Genomic DNA, 21,625 nt, shown 5'->3' with positions numbered 1-21,625 from the left:
TTTCAATTGCATCAATATAAAGGTGACACACAAGGCCCTTCATGGTTTAACCTCTATCCACTTGATCAGGCTGAACTTTTCAACTCCTCCAAAGCCACGTAGCAGCAAATCACACAAACTACCCGAATTTCCTTGAACATGCAGGTTCTTTATGACTTCTGTTTCATTACACTCCAATGATTATGTTTAAAATGTTTTCTGTGGCAGATTTCTACACTCTCTTTCACACTGGAATAACCCTAGTCCTGTAAGGCTCCACCAAGGAATCCCTCAAGATATAGCTCTACTTCTGGAAAGCTTTCCTGAGCCACTTATTCCTAACCTGGTTTAGGCATACTCTTACTCTATTTTTATCAAATTGTCATTTTTAGAGAATTTATCTATCTTCCATTAGACTTTCAGTTCCTTCCTTGGCAAGGACTACATATTTTTCATCTCTGTATATCCAATTCTGGTATGGACTTCGGTAAATGTCTGATTAAATCTGTGTGCCAAAACATATCAAACCCATCAAAACATACCTACCTGTGGGAACTGGTATTCCTATTTCTGGGAAATCTTCCAATAAATAAGCAAACAAATAAGAAAGTCAATTAGAAAAGGTATATGCATAAAAATGTTCACTTCAGAATTTTTTATAATAGCAAAATATTAAAAATAACCTAAATGTCCAGCAATAGAATGGTAGAATCTGCTAATGACATGTAGTAGAGCAATTTAGAATGAAGACTGTAAAATTGATATAGTAATTCACAGATGCTTACAACATGTTAAGTGGAAAAAGACAAAAAAAACTATTTCACAGCATGACCTTTTAAAATAGCTATTGACTCAAAGGGAACGTGAAAATTGTATGAGTAGTTTGTGTGGATTGTGATTTCATTGCCTTTATTCAGAACTTTATAAATGTTGCTATGATAGCTTCTCAATTATAATTACAATGAAAAAAACTTAAAATTAAACCATACCATTAACCCATGTGTATATATTAGTGTATGCACATTTATATATACACAGTTTTGTTTATGTATATATGTATATATATGTGTATATATATACATATGTATATATATATTTGTGTGTGTGTGTACGTATATTTTTTCCTAGTTCAGTCTTACGAAAGATCCAAGAAGCAGAGACACTTCATTAGCATAAGCATACCTAGCCTTGGTCTCTAATACCATTCTGCACTAACAGGAAACAGGGCTCGTTACAGAAAAGGCTAATTCCAGGGCTGGAGCAGAGTTAAAGACAAGATAAACATGGAACATCTTATTATATCAGAAAGTAAGGAAGTGCTCAAAAAAAAAAAAAAAATGATGTAGGCATATCACAAAGACATAGTACCCAAACTAAAGGTGCTCCCACTAGCTTAATCTGGGACAATTTAAACACCAAAATAATTAAATACAGACTCAAATATTTAGAAGTGAAAGATCATGATGTAACTTACCTTCAAGTGATTCAGAAAAAAAGTATACAAAATATACACATATAAATAAATATAGGTAAAACTCAAGAAAACAAAGCAAATACAGAATGGAAAAATAGGAACTCCTAAGTTAATGCAGATAATAAATAGACAAATAGAGTTGAAAGGGCTCTTTGTTCACAGAATGCTATGGGCTGACTGGTAGATGTGGAGAGAGCATTAGATTTGTTGACTCATTTTGCAACCATTATGGTAAAATTATATCAGCAACAGTTGATTCTAAATTTAAATGGGAATTTTGATGATGAGCAGGATGCATCTTCAAATATTTCCCCACAATTTGCTTTTTTTTTTTTTTAATTTTTTTTTTTTTACGTTTATTTATTTTTGAGACAGAGAGAGACAGGGCATGAACGGGGGAGGGGCAGAGAGAGAGGGAGACACAGAATCGGAAGCAGGCTCCAGGCTGAGCCATCAGCCCAGAGCCCGACGCGGGGCTCGAACTCACGGACCGCGAGATCGTGACCTGAGCCGAAGTCGGACGCTCAACCGACTGAGCCACCCAGGCGCCCCCACAATTTGCTTTTTAATTGCCAGGAAGAAAAAAAACAAAACCCAGAGTAACTATAGAATGGAAAATTCGGGCCACATATGGACCAGGTGATCAAAACTAATTATTACCAATGAGGGAAAGATGGATATCATGTGCTTCTAAAAGTGATCACCTGTGCAGTAGTCCAGTTGAGAATATATATATAACCCCAATTTAATCATGAGGGAACATCAGACAAAAACAAAATAAGGAACGTTTTATTTAAAAGAGGGGTGGAGTGAGAAGCTATATTCTTTAAAAATGTCAAGGTCGGGGGTGCCTGGGTGGCTTAGGTTGAGCATCCAACTTCGGCTCAGGTCATGATCTCAACATTTGCAGTTCATGAGTTCCAGCCGGGCATCAGGCTCTGTGCTGACAGCTCAGAGCCTGGAGCTTGCTTCTGGTTCAGTGTCTCCTGCCCTCTCTACCCTTCCCCCACTTGCTCTCTGTTTCTCTCTCTCAAAAATAAATACACATTAAAAAAAAATTTTTTTTTAATGTCAAGGTAATAAAAGATAAAGGCTGGAAATGTTCCAAAGTAAAGGAAGCTAAAGAGTCATGACAACTAAATGTAGTACCTGACACCAGTCTGGCTCCTATACTAGAGGGGGAAAAGCTACAAGGATCAACCTACAAAATTGGAATATGGAGGTAGATTGAAGTATTAGTTCAATGTAAGACTATCAAGTATTCATGGGTTACAGGTCAGAATGTATGTAAATTAACCTAAAGTGGTTCAGAAAAAAATTGTATATAAATATACATGTATGAGGTGAGAGAGATTTTGCACAAGAGCAAGCAGATGATAAGGATGTTCTATAAATTATTTTTATTTTTGAACTTTTTGTAAATTTAAAATTATTTCTAAGTAAAAAGATTTTTTAAAAATTAAGTCCACCTTAGAGAAACAAGACCAACAGGAAAATAAATGTTACTTTAAGACCCATCTAAGCAAATTGTTTTTAAAACATTCTCCAGTGTATACTAAATTTTCAAGTTATTGTTCAAAATGTTTTCAAGTCTTCATTCTTTTGTAAAAGATGAAAAGACCTATAGCTTTCACAGTTTTATCTAAATAAGTTAATATGTTGAAGCCAACATTCCATCAGTTGTAGCTTTCTTATTACAAACAGCAGGAGGGAAAGAAAGCATTGAAATTACAAAACCTCTGTTCTCCACATTACCCACATTTACCATTCATTTGCTGGTGATTGCATTCCAGTTTCCAAGTAAAACCTCAGATTTTAAATTATGACTTCAGTTCTACTGTTATGACAAGTAAAGAGTATGCAGAGACTCAAATGAGGTCTGTGGAAAGGAGTGGGGTAGGGCTGATTAACTCTTCATCATATTGAAGATGAAAAAAAGCTGAAAACTTCTATCCTAATTGAGTACCTAAATAACTTCTTTATTTTCATAAAGTACATCACTATGTGGAGTATTAAAGTTTGGAGAAAGTATTCTTATTAGTTTTTACCTCTGAATTTGATGATCTGATGTAAAAACACTTTTTTTTTTTTCCTTTAAAATTCAACTCAATTATTTGCACCCCCTTGTGGTCAAACATAAAATTCGTCGTTTTCAAAACATCTTCCAATTGGGCTTTTTGTTCAGGCATAGGAACCATGTTACTAGATTTTGTTTTCCTCCTGTTTTGGTGAATGGAGATTATGAAGGGTTTTTGGTTTATGAAATAGTATTTTAAACAAAACAGGACTTAAATCTTCTAAAAGTGACCTCTACATAAACTTCAGTCTGGGCAAAATGGAGACAATTGCACCAACCTCAAGGGTTACTGTGAGGATTCAAGGGGAAAGTGCATATACTTGCTTAGCTGACACACAGTAGGTGCTCAGTAAATGTTATTTACCAACATCATCACTTTAGAATTCTCTTGACAGACTATATCGTAAAGGGGGTTAGATAAAAAATTTACCAGTTCATGCAGTTCAAGTACAATTGTTCCTTAAAGATACCACTTATCCAGACTTATGTCTGGCTGATTCTCGCCACAGATACAGTATATTTTTAAAGAACAAAGAATATATACTTATCTCTGGATGACAGAAATTTGGGTAGTTTTTACTTTATATTTTACTTTATATTTTAGACTGGCCTCATTTTGCTCTTCCCCCCTCCTTAATTTTAATAATTAGAAAAAGCAATAAAACTATTCCACTTCCATAGGATACTCTTAATGATAAATTGACATCCTTATTCATCTAGCAGAGACTGTTACTCATATTTGGCAAAAATAATTTGTCAGGCTACTTTATCAAGGAGCTTTTGATCACAAATGTTTAACTCCTATTGGCACTAGCTTAGCTTTTTAAAACATAAGAACCTATTTTAAAAGATTAGTGTTAATGACTGACAACAATAGCTAACATTTACTAATACACCAACCGCTGTTAAAATGCACTTACTATATTACCACATTTACATCCATACAACCCAATGAGATAATAGCATTACACCTTTTACAGAAGATAGAATTGAGAAAAAGTAACTTATAAAGCTAATAAGTAGCAAGGCTGAGATCCAAATCCAGGCAGTTTAGTTCCAGAGTCCACCCACTTAACCAGTGAACAGAAGTACCAGAGATGTAAAACATACTACTTTGCAACATTACTTCTTGATCTCAAATTATTAAAATCCATTTCTTTTCTAATTGTACCTCAATAATGCAAATCATGCTAGCCTTCTCCCATTTCCCTACTTCTTAGTACTTCGGGCACTTTCAATATCCATCATCTTCTTTAACCCTCGCAATGATATATGTATGTTTTTGTATACTCCTACAGTTACTTACGGTTCATCACAAGTTGTTTTGCAACAGAAACTGGAAAAAAAAATGTAGCAATACCCCAGCTTTTAGACTGTTGGATTCTTTAGAAAGCTTATTATCACTTGGGATCAGGAAAAAATTAACCAGTCAAAAATAATCTTAAAATGTAACAATATAGGATCAATGGCAGTTGTTTTGTTTTCATTTTCATCCTAACTAGCTTGGTGGCGGGTAGGATAACTCTCCCAAGCATATGAATGCTTAAAAGAGGTTTCTAAGGAAGGTGTTAAAATATTGACAACTTTATCATCAATTATTGCTATCTTAGCGTCCAGTTTGGGGACGTGGGCACAGATTTGTCTACGTTTTGTGCCTCTTTCTACTTACTAGTTCTAAGATTTAGGGGCAAATTTCTTAATCTGAGTCTCGAGTGCCCTCATGTATAAAATGACATTAATACCTATATAACAGGACTGTTTTTAGGGGCAAACACGATCAGTCCGTAAAGCGTTTATTTAGCTCCGTGCCAAGCCAGAGTACAAAGTACAGTACCACAGTGTACGTGGTATCTAGCTATTATTACTTTATTAACGTGCCGCACAATGGAAACCCGTCTTCGATAGTTTCAGTTCCTTTACCACCCTTTAAAAAAAAAAATCACCCTAAGTGATACCCAAAGACTACCCATTCACCTCCCCAAAACAGAGCAGAATGTTTAGGAACATGTGAGACGGTGAGAAACTGGACTCGATGAAAGCGCCTTCGAAACAGCCTAGAATCGAGAAGGGCTACAACACACTTAAGTAATCCTTCACTCCAGAGCACACGCACACCACACACACACCCACACACACACACACACACAAAGTTGTTGAGGAGGGGAAACCACGCCTCCTGTGTGTGCTCAGGTTGGATCGCACAGCAAGAAACAGAATGCCCCAAGTTCCAGAATCTGACAGATGCGGACTCATCCACGTGCTTGCAACCTGTGCCTCCTTGGGCAAATTACTTAAATTCTCTGAGCCTTGCTTTCCTGGTCTGCAAACCGATAATAATAATAGTACCTACCTCATAAAGTTGTTCTGAGGCTTAAGTGCAATAGCTCCTGCAAAGCGTTGACATACAGCAAGTGCTCTACACACAGGCGGGGCTGTTTTAAGTACACGTGTATCCACACACAGGGTCTCAGAGACACAGTCCGTTGTTAGTTTAGACACTGGCAATAAAACGTTTTTCTTTTCGTCTAGGCTGCACGCTTATTTGTTTTCCTCGAACAGTAAAATAATGCCGATCGACTGACAAGTCATCTATGGACCCTCGGGCCCACAGTCCCCACAGTTCTTCCACGTCCGCGGCTGAGCAAAGAAGCTGCACGCACGCGCAAGAAAGGAGGTCGGCGGAGAGACTGAGGAAGCAAAGTGCGAGCGGCGAACAGCGACGATTCTGCGCATGTACAAGGCGCGGAGGTTGGGGTAGGAGTTTGCGCATGAGCAGAAGTGTCGGGAAAGCTAGAGAAGGGTTAGGAGGCGGTATTGACAGCTGTGGAGGCAGCCCGCGTTCCCGGCATGCCCCGGGGCGGCGGGGTTGGCTCTAACGAATTTGAATGAGGAGCCTCAGCGCTTTCGGCGCCATTTTCGAGTGATGCCTGATCTCATCAATCTAGCGGGAGAGACGGGATAACCTGTCCGAGATTATAGCGCCGCTAGGACTCCGCCGAAAAATCACTTAAAAAATTGCCAAAAATTACTTAGTGCAAAGGGCAGCCCGCGGAGCTTCACCAGGGTTGGCGCAGACGGTAAGAACCTGAAGAAGTAACAGCGGGACCTGGGAGGTGGCAGTGGGGGACCGTCAGGCGATGGGGGGGGGGGGGGGTTGCAGCGAGTGGGCACTGGGTCCGCCCTCATTTTAATTGCTAAAAATGAGAGGAGATGGGGTTGGGGGTAATTGAGTGTCTGCGAGTGGGCGGCGGCGGGCGGAATGTGGCGGGAGCGCGGAGAGACGGGGGTGTGGGGGGAGGGGAGTTGCAGTTTGAGCGGGACTCTGACGGGCTGCGGCGGAGCAGCCGCCGCCCAGCAGATCTGTCAGCGGGACCCCCCGCCCGGGGCCGGGCTCGGGGCGCGGCGGGGCTCCGCAGGCCGGGGCTTCTTGACAGGAGAGGGGCGAGCGTCCCCTCCCCCATTTGCCAAACCGAGCGGTCTTTAATCGCAGTTTTCCCGGCCCGCTGACGGCCGTCTTCTCGTGACATGAAATTTAAGATCGACGGAAAATTAGGGACCGAGCGTCTAGTGGGTGCCTCCAGTGCGTCGTGCGGACCTGCTGTCCGCGGGACCCAGCACTGTATATTGTGTTAGACGCTGAAGCGTGAGGTGCCCTCGGAATGTGGGTTTCACAACGTAGCCCTACGGCTTTGCGCTCCTCGGTCCCGGCAGGAGTAACCCTGACGGTGTCTGGCTTTTCCAATTTGGGCAAGATAGGGCGGGGGCAGACTTTTGAGGTTTCAGCGGGCTCCTAGGGAAGATGCTGGACTTTCGCTTTTTGCTCGGGATTTTTGTCCTTTGCTCTCACGGTGTTGTTTTTTCGGGGGGGGGGGTGAAAGATAGCGTTTGGAGCTTGCCATTTCCTTCTCCCAGTTGCACTTTTCTTAGAAGACTCCTCCGATCTCTGAAACATGTCTCAGGGAAAAAAAAAGCAATCTGTGAAACTGTATTGATGTTTTCCTCACGAAAAAGTCTTAGCCCGGACAGCTTAACGGTAATTTTGCGATCTCCACCTTTTCTCGGGAACTCTCTTGACTGAGGCGGAGGGACGAGGACTGTTATTTGTCTTTCCCTTTAGTGATTTTTTTTTTTTTTTTTACGTCGTAGTTTCTACCAATTCTTAGTCGCTAACTCTCGAATGATTTGAGCCAGTGACGGTTTTAAGCGGTACTTTATAAATAATGGCCTTCGTAAAAATTATTCATTAAAGATCTGTTAGGTTTTGAGTCTTTTTCTGCGCTGAAGGCACCGCTGATTAACCCTTTGCCGGTGTGTTTTGCATGTGGGGCGCGCGGCTCTGGGTTGCGAATATGCAGGAGGTGGGTTTTGCAGCAGCTCTTCAATTGTTCGCGAAGAGGAAAAACGCTTTCTGGGAACCGCACTCACACACTCTTTAGGACCACCTGCCTAAAGAGTTTTTCCCCCTGGAATTGATGTAACGATTGATGGATTTCTTATTTCTGTAAAGACTGGAGGACCCGCCCTCACTTAGAATCTGTCCCCGAGGAGAATAGGAGAGCGCAATGTGATGTTTTTCAAATTGTGTCTAACGGAGCTCCCAAAACACCGGACTCGTTACCCCCTGATTGGCTGGAAGGGAGCGGGACTAGGGGGTTTGAAAGTTGAACACCAGATTGTGATTCTCGACTTTGAGAAAAATACTTTTAGAGAACCACGGAAATAGTTAGGAAACGTTAAGACGGGGAGTTTGGGGGGTGGGGGGGGGGAAGCTGGTGTTTAGTATTTTTTTCTTCCATAAAGGACTTTCGAACAGTTCTGAAATGTGTATTAAAAGTAAAACTGAGGATGCAGTTTTCGCAGAAATTGTAATTCTGTTGGCTGAAATTGCGAGACTTTTATGTGTTTGCCCCTGTTATCTGTTGGTTAAAAACTGACTGTAGGATCTAGGGTTTTTATTTCTTTGGCAGAAAATTTTCAACTTAAGCTACACATTTCGATGCAGATTTCGGGAGAATTGTTTCTTTTATTTTGATGATAAGAAACTTAAAATTTCTTAGGAATGAGCCTCCCCACATTGCCCATGAAAATTGTATGTATTTAAATTTATTTTCCACATCTAACTTAAAACACATGGGTTTTGCAAATTCAGCCATTGCTGTGGACTTAAAACTTTATTAACAAGAAATTTACGTTGCTTAATTTAGACAATACAACAGGTAAGTATGCACAGGTGCTTATGTATGATTTCATTCCTTTGATAAATTCACTGTGAAGAAATACATCGCATACACCATTGTGGGTGTGTTGTGTCTTACTTGGTTGGTTTTCAGTTCATTTTTGTTTAATGTTGGTTGAGACAGCCGTCAATATATTTCTATTTATTACCAAGCTTGTCATTCCGTTTAATTGCATCTTGATAAAAGGCGGGTGTGGTTTTCAAAGCAAATCGGTGAAGTCAGTGATAAACAAGATAGCTGTAGATACTTTTTAAAAGATTTTTTAATTTAATAGAAATTAATGTTCTTTTATGAATAGCAGTTGAAATTTTGAAACTTAGTTTGTATTCTAACATTAGGTCAAATATACATTGTTAGAAAATATTCAAATGAAAAGATCCCACGACTTTTAAAATCTCTGTAGGGCTATAAATATAATTTATATTGAGTGAAATAGCTGAGTTTATAAATAATGCTATTTTGTATTACCTTCATAACAAGAATTTCAATTGTGGAATCTTTGTTCATTACCTTTTTTCAAAGCTGTTTATTTTGAATCATCTCATGAAAATTTCATGAAAGGTGCTAATTATCCTCTCTATAAAATTTGACTTAATGAAGTTGTAGGAGACCTCATTTCTGTTTTAAGTGTAATTTTACCTATGATACAGAACTATCAGGTTTTGCTTTTTTTTACTGTTATTTTGGGTTTGGGATTTTAATTTTCATTCAGATTATTATGTGACTTGGAGAGTTTTGAGGGTGGGGTAAGAGAGGGCTTTAAATTCCACCAGGCGGGTTACACTTAACCATACTTTCTTAGTGCTTTGGTTTATGAGGTTTTTGTTTGTTTTAAGGAGTGATGGTGAAGAATTGTTTTATTTAATAAGCCATTTTTTAAAGAAGTGAAGGATTCCTTTATTTAAAATACTACACTTAAAGCTTGAGAATGTACTAGCACCTAAATAAAAATGACAGCATTTAAAATATTTTCTCTTTTTATGTGATGGGTTTTTAGATTTGTGGCCATGTAGGTATGAGTTCCAACATGTATATTATTATTACGTATAGTATCCATATTTCTCTGTAGAAATTGATAATTCTCATTTATTTTCTATTGTAAGGACTAGAAAAGTCATTTATTCCCTCTGGAAAACAATGGTGGGTAAAGGTGTTGCCAGTAGCTCTACTCTTTTTAAAGCTATGTTTATATAACATGGGGGAGAGGGAACTAGAGAAGGTAAGGTGTCAGTCTTCCTGGTAGCATTGATATTCATTTGTTTGCCTTTCAATTTTTTTTTAAACTCCAAATAAAAGTGCAATTTTAAACTTTGCTTTAATGCTATTAACTTGTCTTAGTTGTACATGTACAAAATGTAGCCTCCAGTGTTTGCAAGTAACACTACATTTTTTCTAATCAGATTAATATCACTTTTTAATGTTACCAAAAACTGGAACCAAGGATGAAAATTTCACAATAGCTTTCATATTCTGGATCCCTTGTTTCATCATGTTTTGTGTACTACATTTTTGTTTTTTGTTTGTGAAGACATGTATATTTTTATTTCTGTTTATTGGCATGCAGTAACAATATACTTTAATATTGGTCAGTTAATAAGATTTACAAGAAAAAAATGCCCAGAGACTGTATTGGGTATTTCTTCTATGTGATACATAAGCTTTCTCCAATTAAAAAAATCAGTTAAATACACTATTTTGAAATTTTATTGTATAAAAATTTGTCTCTCATTTTAAAAAATTTCACTGGCCTAAAATTGGCTTTTTTCTTTTTTCCTTTTGTTTAGTGAAACTTAATAATTCCCACATTGATTTCTTTTTAACCCTTTTTTAGAAGAAACAGGTTATTGGTCTGATTATGACTAGAAAGCACATTTTAGAAAGAACTGTCATGCCAGAGTGTTCATGTACATGTAGTTTTGTTATTTCTTACTGTTACTAATTTTTATTTAGCAAACTTAGAAACACTGTGGCCAGGCAACTAATTTGGCATGTAATTAGACTCAAACTATGACTTGCTGAAATTTGGTAGCCCCACATCTCTTAAGACCAAAGGAAATCAATAATAAACTACCACTTTCAAATAAGTGTCAAAAATTAGATTAAGTCATTTTTGCTAGTGATAGTATTAGACTTTAAAGTCGTGATTGTCTTAAGAGTAGTATCACTTTTAGAATTTCACGTTAGTAATAAATGTTTATATGTTTGTCTGATTATTTGCATATACAAATGACTGTAGAGGCTTCCTATAAATACTGCTTTCTTATAGGGAAATGATTTTCCTTTGCCTTTTTCCTCCCCAGTGTCTGTCTTAGAGATGCTTTAAAGGATCTCCTTTTAGAAAGACAAGTTTCAAATATGAACTGATATTAAGTACACATACTAATTTTATTTTTAATATTTTTTATCTAATTATGAGAAGTTTAATATACTTTTTTTATTACTGTCATATTTCACTAAAAAGTCTTTGCCCTGGAAAAATTTTGCACTGGGTTTTAAGTGTAAATAACTACTTTGTAATATGTTTGACATTGAGTTGTACTAGTTTGGGGAGGCTACATCTTTTTTTTCTTATCATACACATTTGGTTTAATATTTGTCTTTGATCCAAACCTCTTTTGTTCTTTATTGTCTAGTATTTGTTGTTTCCCCACTATTTAAAAACTTTTGGCATGGAGTACATAATGGTTTCTATTTTCTTTCTGTGATTTTTAAAGTTGTGACACCTTAATTTTCAGAGTGCTCAAATATAGAAAACTTTGTCTAGATCTTTTGAGAAGGACTATGTAGAAATGATTTTAATGTTTCAAAATGTCATGGTTTTTGGATTGATGTTTGTGAGTTACATATGTGTGCTATTTGTTGTTAAATATTTGGCGGCAGAGGAATAAAGGTTTTTTGGTTCTCATTTCTTTTCCTAAGCTATTCTTAAATAACAGTAGAAAACTGAACTCGTTAACATACAGTACAGTATAAACCTATGGTAATTTAACAACTTTATATTTTTACATAATTGCCATTAAATCATTAAGATTCAAGTGAAACAAATGAAGAAGCCACTTCTATACATTTGGTTACACCATCTACCTGGCAATATTAAAAAACCATTGGCCCAATAGTCATCCACTTGTTACTTATAAATATTTTAATTTATTTAAAAAGTTAATTCTCAATTTTTTTTCTGTTAGAACTGTAATGTCTTAAAATATTTGGAAATATCAGTATAATTGTTCACTTGGGCATGGCAAAAGACCAAACTTAAGAATAATAATTTCTGTCATCATTAAAATGTTTGATAATTTGGGGAGAAAGGTAGTTAAAAATTTATCTCTGTCTCTTGAGTAGTTCTTTTAACTGTGGATTTTATGAGTTTTAGAAACACAAATTGTATTTCTGATATTTTCCTTATGGAGTCACCTTTACCAGTCCTCCAGCACTTATACACACACACACACACACACACACACACACACACACAACTTTGAAAATGAATGCCCTAAAGAGAAATGAAAGCAGAAACATATTAATCTGATTTGTTTGAAGAGGCTTCAGATGATAAAGCATATCACAGGTGTTTCTAATCAAGTTATTTCTGCTTAAAAAACATTATTTTCAAGTTAGGGTTTCTTTGAACACAGGCAAGATTGGGGTCATTTTGAAGATTTTTACCTTCGTGTTCAGGGATCAACTGTGGAACTGCAGGAGGCGGAAATCTGTTGAGTGTCTTCATGCTATAATACATGACATTTTTATTGCAGGTTTTGACCTTTAGGAGAGAGCCAATTCTGGAGAACAACCTAACTTCTCTGATTGAACACTCACATAATGCATTGGAACATGATAGGAGATTAAGGTATACTAATGAATTTTAAAAGCATACTATTTCATATCTTTGCAGTATAATTGGACTAGACCATTAGTAAAGCTAGAACTTTTAGGTGAGCTAAAACCAATAAAGATTTATTAATAGACAGAAATCTGTGAAGTGGTCAGGTAGGCTTCTCTTATTAAAACTCCACATTTTTTAATATAATTGCTATTCTCATCGACTTTTATTAGATCCAGTCTCAACTGAATTTATTCATTCTAAAAATAAGAATATATATAGTGATTTTTCTTTTTTTTTTTTTAAGGTTATTATACTGGTATATAAAGAAGAATTAAATAGTACACTTTTCATCTCATAAAATGAAAGGTTTAAATCAAATAGAATTTGGTGCTTGGCTGTTTGACAGGTATAATGATAGGTAGAGCCTATAAGTTTAGGTAAGATTAATGAGACTATTTTAAGAGAATTTAAAGTATTCCAGATACCATCCTAACCAAAAGTGGCATTTTGGTTGAAACTGAAAAGCCCACTTTCTTAAGCAGAAACTAGTATCTTACTCATAGGTACTCTGAATAAAATATTTAAATTGTTCATATCAAAAGTTACAGACTATAAAAATGTAGAATACCAAAACTTCCAGTGACTTAATTTTACCTCCAAAATACTTTATCACAGAGCCACTTTTCTAGTATATTTTGTTTGATTTTTATAGTTTTTTGAAGGCTTCAGATACTTAGCTAATAAAAATTTTGATTGTTTTGTAAACAGTGACCTGGTATAATGAAAATGAACTTACTGAACAATATTACTAAGCAGTGGTTAATTTTTGCATGGTAAAAATATTAATCACATGATAAAGTATTAACCCTAACGTATTTTTTAAAAAGTATTTGCTAAAGTGAGGTTTACTAAAATAGAGCATAATATGAATTTTTCTTTAAAATTTTTTTCACCTAAAAATATTTACTTTATATGCTTATGATACAGGAGAGATAGCAAAGATTTGTTTTCCTAAGAAAAGTGTTAATTTTGTCTTATGAGTGAAGTGTAATTGTCATATAACTGCTTGTATCTTTAAATGTTGTTATTTTAAAGCAAATTCTCTAATGTGTGTTTGAACATTGAGATACGTAACAAAATATTTAAAAACTAATATTCAGCATTTATTATAAGATACTAGATAATCCAGGAATGTGAATCCGTTAATAGTTAAAGCTAAATAAAATGTTAAAATTTAATAGAAATCAGTTTAATATAAGGGCAAAGTTCACATATTGATATCATTATACTGTAAGGTGTCACTATATACTGTTGGAGATAAATACAGGGTATTGAATGTCTTCATAGCTTAGATTTGAGAATGTTATAAATAAGCAGCTTAGTTTAAATAAGATGGAAATGAATACAACTTTTTCCCCCTCTAACTTAACCAGTGATTTTCAGATTAGAAAACATTAAGATGAAAAGTGAAAAATGTGGTTTCTGAATGTCTGAAAAATAAAAACAAATCCAGATTCAATTTATCAGTTTCAATCCAGATATCTTTGCACACAGCCTGTTGTTAAATGGAGGAAGAGTGGTAGCTTTTGAGTTGATATTTTAGATAAAGACATCAATCCCCAGAGTTTCTAATTTAGAGAGTTTATGATTTATGATCTTTAAGTTGTCAAAACTTATTATTTGGACACAAATATTTAGCACCATAAAATCATCTCTCTATAACTATATACTGGCTTATAAACTTCCAAATTTTTAGCTTAGTAAATAATCTAACATGTAAGAGATTTGGTGCAAATATTAATAGTTTTCTTGTATTTGGTCAGCTCTTACAGGATAAGAAACTTTAACCTAATTAGTAGTGTGTGTTATTTTAGAAGACAGGTTAATAAAGGCTTTTACTGCTATGTGTGATTGGCTATCCTTTAACTACCCCTTAAAGGACATTTTCTACGGATTTTAGGTGTTTTAAATTTGCAAACCTGATTATCTATATCTAAGCCTTGGTAAGTACTTTATCATACCAGGATTTGGGGAAAAAGACTTACTGTGGTTTTTTTTCTCTGATACACTTCTTATTTGGGCAGTGTTTATATTCTGGGTTAAATGCATTTTCCGGGTGAAAAAATATTCATTTTCAGGAAAAATTCTTAATTGTTTCTAAAATACAGTTATACTGTCAGTGTTCAAATTTTTTTGAAATAGTTATCCTTAGCAGGGAAAGAGTATTAGGATAAACTAGAATAGAGAAAATTTAACATGTCCACTCAGGTACTTGAAATTCTTCATTGTCATTGGTAAATAATTCTAGTTTATAAGGACAACGTATTTTAAGCAGTTTCTCAGCTGTAACAACTTTCTTTATTGTGGTTTTGTAATGTTGCTGTGGATTCATTAAAGAATAGTCAATTAAAAAAATTTTTTAATGTTTATTTGAGGCAGTTTTGTATGTGTGTATTTTGTGGTGTTTCTTGACCAACCAATAAAATATATTCTTAGTCTATTTTTTCTTTTCAGAATTATAATTTCTGATAACCATTTTCAAAACAATATTTAAGTAATGAGAAGATTTAAATTTTTCATTAAATATCATTTTGAAGTAAAATTTCAGTTCTTAGCACGACAAAACACAGTTTTGGTATTTTATTAACATGTATGATTTGGCTTAGTTTTACTTTCCTGTTTCATGATTAGAGTCACTTGGAAGAGAAACATGTAGTGTATTTCAGATGTAGTTCCCGAGACTGATTAATCCATTGGTTAATAGTTCATTAATTTGTTTTTTGTGTCTTAATTTCTAAATATCCTTTTTTGATATTTGCTGTTAGTTTTTTCCATTGTTTGGCTTTCATAATAAATGTATTATAGTATTTTTGTTACCCTGTGATCCTCAGAATTACTTCTTTTATTTTTATTAGCATTATTTGTTACTGAACTGCTGCTAAACAGAACAGTTGTTTTTCAATTTTGATAAAAATAAAAGATTGGGTTTTTCCCTTTTTTTTCCCACAAAATGTTTTTATCTGAATTTTAGGTACTTCTGTTTTATACTTTTATTTTTAATAAATCCCAAATCTAGCCTTCTTGACTAGATATTATTTAAATTCAGCCAGTTCTAACATTTAAAAAAATAATTTATAGATGTCCTAATTTTCCTGAGTTTTTAAATATTTTTCAGAATCAAAAATTGCTTAAGGCATTAAAAGATAAGGATTACATTTAAAATTGAAGTATGAATTTAATGCTATTGAATATAAATAGGATCACATTTAAATTTAAAGATAATTTGACAGAATACTTCTATTTGTTACTCATCATTTGATATTATGTACTAAGTTTTTAGCTTCATATTACACATTTAAAGTAGATAAATTACATGTGGAAATTTTTTTAATAGTTGGAGTTTTTTTGTAAAAGAAAAAAAAGTTTATGGGCTAAAATCTTCTTTGTTAATAGGGTCTGATTGCAAACATATGGTGATGATTAGATATGTGGAACTTGGGAGTCTGGAGCTTTTTATAAGCAAAATATAATTTCATTTCTTGATTAAATTTTAGATACTTTCTTATTTTCCAGGAGAATGGATAGGAAAGATAATATGAATTTATGAATTCATGGCAAATCTGGCTAAAACTTTTCTGAGAATTTTGATAATTGAGCAGTTAAATCTAAACTAGGAGCTGAAGATCATTACATGTGTCATTAATTTTTTTCCTTAGATACATTATAGGTTCACTTTCTAATAAAAACACTAATTTTGTCTTCTACTCTTCCCATCCTACTTTTTAAGAAAAAAAAAAATTCTTAAATAATTGTATCATATAGTGATGTAAGCAGACCTGCTAGGTAGGTTGGGCCTGAACCATTTTTGTCTTCTGTGTCAGTTGCATATGCTTTTCTTAGCTTGCTGCTTCAGCAGCAGCAGCAGCAACAATGAATAAACAAGTATCACCACAGCCCTTGTTCTTGTCCCTTACAGCTGGGAGCAGGGGCTGGGAGATTGCTGCTGCTTGTCAGCTGTTGTACAGAATAGCATCAATATGCAATAATGGTGGCCAAAGGAGCCTACACCCACCAGCTTTTACAGACCAGGTAGGAAGGGCCCAACTATCATAACCCATATATAGCATAATAAATACTTTTTTTTGACAAAAGGTACTTTTTTTCCCAAAGCTGCAGAAAGAGAACAGTAGTTGCTTACAGTTCTTAGACTTACATTTTTCTATTATTTACTCTGTGGCTTTAGTTATTTAATTTTTGTTCAGTTAATTTCACGTATGAATGGAAAACTGTCTTGTTTCTGGAAGTATGCATGGTATGTTTCATGTTTTTCACTTTTAAGCTGGTAGATTGGAAAAAAACTATTAATAAGTTGCTGATAACACAAGTTATGTATTGTATTAAGGAAAGAGAAGTTGATTATGGCCACATTGGAGTGTTTCTTTCACTTTGGGGCCATATTCTGAGCCCATGTTATCTTTGTTTATAGCCCAAACAAACAAGGCCAAATTCTTGCTGATTTCACTATAACTAAAAAGAATACCCCATACTACTTAGTGTTGTATTTAACTAAAGACAGAGCAGGCTGCAGGTGGAAACTCATTAAGTCTTTACTTTTTCATACTGTTAAAATAATGTTTTATATCTGAAAGTTCAGATTATTCTAAATCTTTTGGAATTAGGTCTTTGTAATATCAAATGATACAGAACGGTGTTTTTTATTTTTACAATTTAAATTAGCACAGCTTTGCATAACCTAAATATCTGCATTTTTCTCACCTTTTGTATCTAAATAATTCCAGTAGGTTATAGTTACAAGGAAGTGAATGTTAGATTTCTATTAATGTTCAGATTTCATCTGTAGTTAATGAAGTGTAGGTAGAAAACTACAAATGACATTTTATTTTGTATAAGCCTAATATCCCAATTTAAAGTCTTGACATTTGCGGTAGCATTCTTTTTAAAAGGTAATCATAGTTTTTCCCTGGTCATCTTCATTAAAATTACAGCTAATCACTCCTACTCTTAATGTTTTCCCTTACCAATCACAGTAAACTCAGAATATGAATTTCCTGCTAATACTGTTGAAACAAGCTTTGTTGTAGTATGTGCTTAGTTTTGTCTGAAATAATAAATGAGCTCAAAACCTGATCTAATGTGAAATTAAATGTATTCAGCCATAAATTGAAATTACTTTTTTTTTTTAACTAATACTAGAATGTTGTCTTTAATGTGTTTCATGTAATTTAACAGATAACATTTTAGTTACCTGCTCTTAATCAAAAAGTGAGTTACATAATCCTTTATATTGAAAATATCTTGTTTTTGCTATGAATTACTACATAAACTGTCTATGGACCACCTGTACCGGAATAACTTAGAATAAAGCATATTTCCAGACCTGCAGAATCAGAATCTCTGGAGCTGGGACTCAGAAATTTGTACTTTTTACAAGCTCCACATGAGTTCTTTTAGAAGCACTACATGTGAGGAGCACTGCCCAAAATGAAATGGGGGAGGATTCTTCACATCAATAAACCATTTATATTTTCTGCTTCTCCCTGCCCCCCAGCCCCTTTGGTCATCATGGATCCAAGCTCAGTAACTACTTCTGAATCTTATCATCTCTACCACAGTAGTTCTAGATTAAGTCTTGTTATTTCCTCAGTCATGTGAAGAAAATCAGTATTATGAGAGCTTTATTTTTGTTCAAGTATCTTGGGGCAAATTTTAGTCTCTGGTACATTTAGTATACCTATGTTAGACCTACACTTGATAAAAACAGAAGGATTTGGTCATTTAAGAATTTTAAAATTTTTCCTCTGGATAGTGGCTATTTTTCTTAAATATACTTCCAAACATTGGAGAAAATAAAGAAGAACTTCTTATATGCTGCTTATGGGAGCATTTGACAATGTCGGAGTAAAGTTGAAGATATACATAGGCTTGAACCCAACAATTCCGTTCCTAGATGTTCTAGGTAAACTGAGACATGTATGAAAAAGTCTTATAGTTACTTTTATTTTTAATAGGAAAAAATCAAAAGTACTATAAATGTTAAGCAACAGGAGAATGGCAAATTGTGTCATAGTCATATGATGAACTGTTTATTATACTGCTGTTTAAGTGAGAGCTCTGTGATCATGGATGAATGTCTTCGGCGAACAAAAACAAGTTGCAAAAGGTTGTATATTATATAATATTTATATAAGATATATAGCATTTATGTAAAGCTAGAAAGCAATGATATATATGGTTTTAAGTACTTGATTTTATAGTAGTAGTAGTGTAAAAGCATGTATAGGAAATAAATGCCAAATTCAAGATTGTAATTTTATATTAGGAGAGAAAGGAATGGGATCAGGGTATGGTACGAAAAGGATTCAACTATATGCATAGGCTTTTTCTTTAAAAAAAAAAAAAAACGTAAAGCAAAATAAGCCTGGCAGAATATTAGAATTCCATGAGAAGGCCAGGGATTTGAAATTTTCCTGTGGATTTGAAATATTTTTTCAAATATATCAAAAAATGTGCTGTCTTTATTTTGGTGAAGATCTTCTACAATAAGATGTATACTTAGGATGCTCCTAAAAGCATGGATGACTTTATTCTATTTGTTCTATATCTTACAGTAACTAATAGAAATAGTACTTCCTACTCTTGTAAATAAAGGACAGCCTTGGAGGCAATTTTTCTTATCACTGCTCTTCCATTTACCCTTGAATTCAGACAGTTTCACAATAGTATTTTCTTTTGTTACGGCTATCGATCATAACATTATTTTCAGAATTTGTTTATGCATTTGAAACTCCAACTTAAGCTTTGTATTATACTGTTTTACAGTAGAATTCTTGGAATTAAGCAATATATGGATTTTTACATTTTGCATTTGTATACATGTTACATGTGTGTATGTGTGTGAGAGAAAGATTGGTCAATCTTGAGGTATGATCTTGAATTTATCTTAAAATATCTGCACTTAGATGATGTCCTCTAGAAGCTGAGTGTACTCCAAGTTAGACATGAAGTGTGAGTTTTAGTTGCACTTAGATATTTGACTTTTAAACTTTGAGAAGGTAATAGTAATAGAAAAGTGAATTCTAAAAACTAATGATAACACTTTGGACTGAAACAGGTAAATGCTGCTTGGTGTTCATAATCTGTGATTGTGCTGTATAAGGATCAGAAAGCTTTGATTATCAACTTTAGCTGAAAATTTTATTAACTTCTATAATGTGATCAATTTTTTAAAGTCTTCACTCTTATTTTTTTTCCTAGGTTTAATAAAGATGAAATGAAGACCATAATAAAATAGTCCCCTACTTAGCCCAGCAATTCTTACCTTGTAAGTATCAACTCTCAGTTAATATTTAGTATTAACCTCTGCCATTGCTATAAAAAGTTAGTGTTTCGCTACAGGTGTTGCTTTATTTCTGAATGACAAGTTTCTTATCTCCCCGTACCCCCTACACATTGAAGGTTGGTATTAATTTAATCCAGTTTAGGACAAGAATAATGCCATTGCTTTGAATAAGTTTTCTATTTTGGAAAGTATTTTACAGCAAGGCCCTATTTTCTAAATCTGAGAATCATAATTTTAAACACTTGTCCTCCAAAGGAATTGATAAATAAGTAATTATCTTTATTATTATTAGTCAAGCTTATTTTTTTTTTATTTTTTTAAATGTTTATATATTTATTTTGAGAGAGAGAGAGAAAGAGACAAGCAGGCTCCACGCTGTCAGTGCAGAGTACAGTCTAGGGCTCAATTTCACCAACTGTGAGATCATGACCTGAGCTGAAATGAAGAGTTGAATGCTTCACTGACTGAGCCACCCAGGTGCCCCCCATTAGTCAGGTTTATTGATAGTTATTTTATGGTTTTATAAATTGGAAGGATTCTCTCCACTTGAGAGTTTTTTCATTTATTTGTTTTTATATTTCACTAAATTACCCTGCACACTTTTCTGTGAGATACTTAAAATTTAGCTGTTAAACTTCAGAAAGTGGGAAAGACAGGAAGGCAATCCCTTTTCCTTCCTTTTATACATACATACATGCACACCTCTTTCTTAGAATAAACATTTGTACCCTGATTCATTTAACTTTTGAGAAACTTACAAATTCTAAGGAAAAAATTTTAACAGGTTAGCTAAAATTGACGTCATACCCCTAGAAAAACTCAAAATCAAGGTCATGGTAAATACACAAGATAACTATTTTCCTAAAAATATTTGAGACCCTGGGGTGCCTGAGTGACTCAGTTAAGCATCTGACTTGGGTTCAGGTCATGGTTTTACGGGTTTGTGAGTTCCAGCCCTGCGTTGGGCTCTGTGCTGACAGCTCAGAGCCTGGAGCCTGCTTCACATTCTGTGTCTCCCGTTTTCTGCCCCTCCCCAACTTGTGCTTGAGCTCTCGCACACATGCGCACTCTCTCTCTCAAAAATAAATAAAAAATAAAACATTTTAAAAATATTTTAAAAAAATATTTGAGACTCTAAAGTCAAGCTACCATAAAGATTCATTTCCATCTATTCTTTGAGCTCATCCCTAAATAAAAGAAACTTAAGTGCACCTTTTTTCTGTTCGTGGTGTTGAGGGATGGCCCTGTTTTAGTGAAAACTAGTGCATCAGATTTCTACTCTACCATATCTAATACCATTGGATTAGTGACTCTGTGAATAATGTTTATGTGTCGAGGAGTGACCTTATCATAGAAGATCTGCCACTGAACTCAGTAAATAGTTTTTTGGGTAGAAATCAATTAAATATTGAAGACTTTTATTAATGAGCCAGTTTGAAGAGTAGTGGCCAAATACCACAGGTCACTTCCTTCTCTAATTTTTTTTCCTTTTTATATTTTTGTCTCTGGAAAACTAGAATGGAAACATTTGCAAATCCCCAGAGAATCCTATATAGCCCAGGCATAAGTTACTTAATTGGTCCCTTGGAAGCCAGCTCAGTTTTACTTCAGCTTACTCTTAGAAAAAGAAATCTTTTTGATTGGTATTGTGCTCCTACTGTAGATTGGAAGG

The 21,625-nt window shown here is 34.6% G+C and overlaps 2 long non-coding RNA genes across 6 annotated transcripts in view; one reads left to right on the top strand and one right to left on the bottom strand.

Annotated features, from left to right (window-relative positions):
- The window catches only part of LOC109265975 (uncharacterized), a 38,284-nt gene extending 32,292 nt beyond the window's left edge, over nt 1–5,992 (bottom strand). For 2 of the 4 annotated variants that reach the window (XR_002079442.2, XR_002079445.2), the window contains exons 1-2: nt 5,881–5,977; nt 526–558 (exon numbers count right to left, since the gene is read on the bottom strand). This is a non-coding gene — a long non-coding RNA (uncharacterized LOC109265975). Of the gene's footprint in view, nt 1–525; nt 559–5,880 lie in introns of all 4 variants that reach the window. The other 2 variants (XR_002079441.2, XR_002079447.2) reach the window with 1 other exon arrangement.
- A 391-nt stretch (nt 5,993–6,383) lies between these two features.
- The window catches only part of LOC109265977 (uncharacterized), a 64,360-nt gene continuing 49,118 nt past the window's right edge, over nt 6,384–21,625 (top strand). For both annotated transcript variants that reach the window (XR_008421147.1, XR_008421146.1), the window contains exons 1-3: nt 6,384–6,607; nt 12,523–12,617; nt 19,869–19,935. This is a non-coding gene — a long non-coding RNA (uncharacterized LOC109265977). The remainder of the gene's footprint in view (nt 6,608–12,522; nt 12,618–19,868; nt 19,936–21,625) is intronic.

This window comes from Panthera pardus, unplaced genomic scaffold (assembly GCF_024362965.1).
Source record: "Panthera pardus isolate Hobbes unplaced genomic scaffold, ASM2436296v1 HiC_scaffold_1, whole genome shotgun sequence".
NCBI classification, from domain to species: Eukaryota; Metazoa; Chordata; class Mammalia; order Carnivora; family Felidae; genus Panthera; species Panthera pardus.
The sequence above is the reverse complement of the archived record's forward strand: the minus strand, read 5'-3'. Positions and strand labels throughout refer to the sequence as shown.